Raw genomic sequence first — 6,683 nt, 5'->3', positions numbered from 1 at the left:
TGGGAGTGGGTGGGTAGGGGAACAGAGGTGGGGGGAGGGGTATGGGAAACTTTCGGGATAGCATTTGAAATGTAAATAAAGAAAATAATAATAAAAAAGAAAAAAAAAACAAAACTCTGAAATCTGGGGTGAAATAAATCACTCTTCCTTCTAATTGTTTCTCTAAGATGATTTTCACAGAAACAAATATTTTTCATTATTATATATTATTATATATTATTATATATTATTATATATTATTATAGGGCATTAAGAAGCTAATGATCAGAGGTCAATTCTTTTTTTCTAGGCATTAGGTAACTATTCCTTGAATTTCTTGCTCCAGGCTCATCAGCAAAATGGATATATTATATCTATTTTGCTATTTTCCTTTCCATGTGAAATTATACCTCCCTTTAAGTATAATATAATTTTATCTGACTGTCTGTACCTAAATCACACATAAACCTGGTGTGCAAGAAAATCTCAGGGTTTTTTTGGTTTTTGTTTTTGTTTTTTGTTTTGTCTTGTTTTTTTTTTTTTTTTTGAAAATCTCAGTTTTTAATTTTCTAGATTGTATAATATTTGAATGCATGTGTCTTAGGTTGGTTAGAGGTTGTGAAAGATAGTGTAACCTTTAATGAGTATACACCCACCTAATTCATTAAAGTATATTCTATTTCTAGCTCTTACTCTAAGGGCTCTTTCCATTTTGTTCCTTAACTGTGGAGAAGTCAATCGAAATCCTCATACTTTCCCATGTCCCTTATTTCTCTTGAATCAGCTGAAGTTTAGCTTCATACTTATTAACTCAACAGCAAGATCCCTCTCCAAGATGGATATGGCTTCCCTTTCTACTTCCAGAGGACAAGTAAGGATCATTAAGCTTCTTAGAGTCTTTTGCTCTCCCAGACCATGGTTTTACTATTGTCATTCTCCTTTCTACTAGAGCATATATTATCTAATAGCAGTTTAGGGTCCTAATAAATACTCAAGTTTCTAACTTACATGCCATAGCACCTAAATCTGAATTCCTTTTGATCACAATCCTTGACATTGGTCAGTTTGTTTTTAAGACATGGTCTCACTATGTAGCCCACTGGTCTGGAACTTAATAGGTGAGCCAAGCTGGCTTTGAATTTGTGTTCCTTTCTTCTGCCTCCAGAGGAGGCAATTACAGATGTGAGTCATCAAAACAGCCTCTTGGCCTTTATGTTTGGAATTAAACCGGCCACATCCTTTTCAATTCCTTTGCAACATTCTGTTTCCTTCTTCCCTTCCTTCCTTCCTTTTTTCTTTTGTCTGTCAGTCTGTCCCTCCAACTGTCTTCCATATTTTCTAATTCCTTCCTTCCTTCCTTCCTTCCTTCCTTCCTTCCTTCCTTCCTTCCTTCCTTCCTTCCTTCCTTCCTTCCTTCTTTCCTTCCTAGTTCTTCTCTATCTCTAGGTGTGGGTGGGGTTCCATAGCACAAATGGAGGTCAGAGGACAACTTGCATGAAAAACAGACTTAGGAGACAGAGATGGCATAATTTCAGGGCCTAAGTATTTAGTGGTCCATATTAATTGCACAATAAATATGTTTTGTTAGAAAATTGCCAGGAAAAGCTTGACTATTTTGTCCTAATAATCTTTGTTCCATTTTCTAAATGTAGACTTTCCCTAAGATGGCTGCTACTATGCCCATTCTTTGTGCTCTAGGACCTCCAATACCAGATGTTATATTTATATATTAATTTCTTCTTTCTTCAAACATCACCTCTGTTTCAACAAGAATTTAATTGTTATCATTTAAACCTCCATTTCCCCTGAGCTTCAAGTTGAATATCAGCTGAGCAAGTTCAACTTACAGTTTCTAAAAGAATCAGATGCTACTATTTCTGGGACCCTTGGCTTTGAGATGTCTAACATAGTATAGGAAGAAAACATGTAAAATAAACTCAATACCGTGAATACCATGTGATGAGCCATATATATATGTGTATATATATATTATATATACTATATATACATATATTATATAATATATATATATATATCCACACACATATACATGTGTGTATGTATATGTATATAAGGGTATACAAGAACACAGATGGAAAATATGTAATTTAATCTGCTGTTGTTAGCAAAAGATACGGAAAGATGATATTTAGTCATTGGCTATTGAGTAATATATCTCAGCAAAAAACTAACATGTGGGCCAGTGAGATGGTTCAGTGTGTATAGGTGTCTACTGCCAAGCCTAACAACCCCAAATCCACAGGATAAAAGAAGGGAACTGACTCCTGAAAGTTGTCCTCTGACTGCTATAACATGTGCAAATACACACTGTGGTAGTTTGAATGAAAATGACCCCCATAGGTTCATAGGGTGTGGTACTATTGGGAGGTGTGGTCTTGTTGGTATAGGTATGGCATTGTTGAAGGTAGTGTGTCATTGAGGGGTGGGCTTAGAGGTTTCAGATGCTCAAGCCAGGCACCATATCACTCTCTTCCTGCTGCCTGAGGATCCAGATATAGAACTCTCAGCTACCTCTCCAACACCTTATCTGTCTGCCTGAATGCTACTATGTTTCACACCCTGAAAATAATGGACTAAACCTATGAACTGTAAGCCAGCCCCAATTAAGTGCTTTCCTTTATAAGAAATATCATAATCATGGTGTCTCTTCATAGCAATAAAATCCTACGATACATATATACCCACAAAAAAAAAAACAAATTAGGTAAAAATAATTTTTTAAAAAATCCCATTACCACAAATGGGTTACTTATTTTATAGTTGTTGGTCAGTAGGGTCCTGTAGACTGCTTAGTATCTCAGACTATTTCAAGTCATCTTGGTTACCCTCCAGAAGTTGAAACTAAGACTCTATTGCTAAAGACACCGCATGCTTGAATAGAACATGGAGAAATCAAGCTGGCATTGACCTGAGTGTTTCATTCCTGCTGGCTTGCTTTCAAGGGGCTAGAAAATGTTACGTACATTACTAGAGGAGAAGAGGAATCACCAGTTTTACCCGGCTGTGGACTGAGCATGCCACCATAATGACTAGCCTGGCAACTGGTATAAGTGTGACCCAGATATCATAGGAATAACCAATCACTTTCTGACTGGATTTAAGGCTCACTCCACAAGATGAAAGTCATACCTGGCACCAATACCAGAGTAAGAACCTATGACTAGACAGGTCCTACATGCTAAGAGAAAACCTAGTACTGATATTCTGCTGAATTGACCCCTAATGACTTACCATTATACACATAGATTAATGTATCCCTCAACTCTCATCAAAGAAACTTCTTTACATAGTAGATGGTGATTAATACAGAGACACACAACTGGCCAAGGTACAGAAAGTAAGAGTGATCAGGCCTTAATGTATTATATATACTGCACCCCTCCCCCAACCACACAAATCCTAGGGAGTATTGGCAAAGAGAAAGGAAGAGCTGTAAGGAGGCAGTAGGTGGTTACAAGGAAACAATGTCTGGCAAATACATCAAGACAAAGCAGGGCAGCTGCACATATAAAACTCTCAGCAGTTATGACAGCATGGAAAAGCCTCATTCAAGCTCAAGTCAGACCTAATCCTAACATGGAAAGGGAAGGTGGACAGGAAATCCCACCTCTAGCCAAGGAGCTAAAGGCAATTCGCAGCTGCTAGTAGAGAGAGGGTCAGTTTTCTCTAAGAGTGTATGTAGCCTTTGATAAGTTGACCATATGCCAGTGGAAGGCCACACATCCAAGAATATGCGGGCAGCACAAACTGGTCATGATGGAAAAAAGGTACGCGAAGCTGGGTGAGTAGAGAAGGGAATGTAGCTGCAGGAAGAGTTGAAGGAGGGAGCATGAATGTAGTGGCTTGTGTTCCCAGGCTAATTATGTTACCCTAAAACCTGTCTGCAGGTTCCTACATGTAGGACTAAAGGAAGCCTGTCTCCAGTTGGTTTTTGAGTGATCAATAAAGTTACCGACAGCCAATGGCTGGGCAGGGAGACAGAGGCAGGACTTTTAAGATTGCCAGGAAGGGACTGAGGAAAGAGGAAGAGGGGATTCTGTTATGACAAGGGCTTAGAAGATGGACCACGCTGGAAAGGTGCAGGAAAGACAGCCGACATGTAGGTACAAGGGGAAAGTGCCCCCAGGAGGGCTGCCTGGCAAGGTTCAGGGTAGGAAAGTTGAAATATAGATTTAATAATTATTAACACAGGAATATCAGAAGGGAGTGTGTGTTAGCCACGTGGAGTTAGGGATTGACCTAACCATTGAACTGCTTAGGGTATATTAAAAATAAGGCTGCGTGTGTATATGACATTCGTGAATCCAGAGCTTTGGGTGGTAGCAAGAAATATGCCAGGGAAAAGTGCACTGCTGACAAGAATTCAGAGAACAAACTACTGCTTCACATGAATATAACAAAAATATGTATAAAATGTTCAAAAGACTAATAAAAGTAATTGAAATTTAAAATTAAAAAAAAGCATGATAGTATAAGCCTGTAATCCCAGCACTTGGAAGATGGAAGCAGAAGGACCATAGATTAAAGGTCATCATTCATCCAAGCAAATAGAGGCTATCCTCTATGGGGATATGTAAGAGACTATTTCAAAAATTAAAGTTGAGGTCTGGGACTAGAGTTCAGTAACAGAGCATTTGTGTAAGAGGTGCACGGTTCTGAGTTCAGTTCCCAGCATCACCAAAAGAAAAGAAAAATGTCTAAACAAAGAAAATGAGAACCATGCTTGTCACAGACGAAGCTGAAGAGAGACCAGGATGAACTCAAAAGTATGACAGATGAAAGATTTTGGATTCAGATGAAAGATTTTGGATTTGGGGTTCACTGAGAACATGGGTTTGGTTGGTTCTTTTGTAAGAAATTTACTAGAAGGGTTGTTAATGTCGCAGACAGAAACATGACAGGAGCACAGAAGAGAGGTAGATTTGCATGGCAGAGTGACAGAGTAAGTTAGGGCCCTGTATTGTTTTAGAGGAAGGGGAGCATGGTGTGGATTGAAAAGTTTTCTCATATTGTTGTTCCTCCTATAGGGTTGGAGACCCCTTTAGCTCCTTGGGTACTTTCTCTAGCTCCTTCATTAGGGGCCCTGTGTTCCAAACAATGGGAGGAGAGGCCCTTGGTTTTGCTAAGATCATATGCCCTAGTACAGGGGAAAGTCAGGGCCAGGAAGCAAGAGTGGGTGGGTTGGGGAGCAGGGCAGGGGGAGGTATAGGGGGTTTGGGGGATAGCATTTGAAATGTAAATGAAGAAAATATCTAATAAAAATTTATTTTAACATAAAAAAAGAAAAAGAAACCCAGAAAGAAAAAAAATGTTTTCTCTACCTACCTGTTGCTGGAGTAACCAGTGAGCAGTCAATAAAAGACTGTTTAGTGATAATACATGTGTTTCCTGGCTGGCCATTGCTGTCAGTCTACAGGGCAAGAATCTAGACAAACAAGTTACTTTAGTTGTAGAAACCAAATGACTTCTACTTCCAAGAATTGTCATAGTTCATCCAAAATGGGAGAACTTTACAAGACTACATAGCCATGGCTAACAGCTCTGTAGCTTTGCAAAATGGATTGGCCCTGGCTAACATCTGGCATGGTGTTTTTAAAAAATAAAAATAAAAACAAAAACGAAAACTCTTAAATATTCTACCATACTTAAAAGTACTCCTAAATTAAACTTTAATAATCTTTTCTACTGAACAATGCCTTCTTTTCCTTTGTAATACCTTCAATTCAACTATTTTTTACTCTATATTACTCATACCAAATCAGACTTTGCCTATTAAATTTGCTTAAAAATTCTTCTCAAGCCCATCTTTCTCTCCTGTTCCTGTATCAGCAGCCCTAGATTAGGCCTTTGTTACTTCTCTTATATAGAAAAGCTTCCTTAAATAATCTCCTCCCAATTTGTGACGTACTAATTATAGCTTAAGTTTCTCTTCTCACTCTAACTTATGAATCCCTACTTGAATTACTCATAAGCACTTAAAATTGCTAACAGTCAAAATTTGATTATTTACCAAAAATATACTTTCTACTGCCCTCTATCTCTGTCATCAATATCTGTAGTACACTTTGCTCAAGTAAAGAATCTGACTCTTTCTCCATTACTCTAAATTCTTCAAACCAATCAATCAATAAAACCTCTCTGTCCCTGAAACTACCCAAAGTGGTTAGTTTTAGGTACTAACTTGGCTAAAACAAAGAGCCTTGTTATTTTTTCAGACATTAGCCTCTGTGCTGCTTGAAGGTATTTTCTAGATTTTTTTTGAACATCTATGTATTGGCTATTCCTGGTTGTCAACTTGACTATATTTGGAATGAACTACAATCCAAAACTGGAAGGCTCATCAGTGACCCTAATCTGGAGGCTGGGAGATAGAAGTTTCTGATCTGGATCTTTTATGGAGATCTTGAGACACAGTGGCTATGGATTCCAGAAGATTAAGACAGGGAGATCTCTGAGTTCAAGGTCATCTGGGATTAAAGGTGTGATGGCACACACCTTTAATCTGGGCTACACCTTCTGCTGGGACACTGGAAGAAGGGAGTCTGGTTCTCGCTCTCTCGCCTTCTTGCTGTGTGGGACTAAGCAACTGCTAGACCCTTGGACTTCCATTCACAGCTACTACTGAACCATTGTTGGGATTTGGACTGCAGACTGTAAGTCATCAATAAATTCCTTTACTATAT

This window comes from Mus pahari, chromosome X, assembly GCF_900095145.1.
Source record: "Mus pahari chromosome X, PAHARI_EIJ_v1.1, whole genome shotgun sequence".
NCBI lineage: Eukaryota > Metazoa > Chordata > Mammalia > Rodentia > Muridae > Mus > Mus pahari.
The sequence above is the reverse complement of the archived record's forward strand: the minus strand, read 5'-3'. Positions refer to the sequence as shown.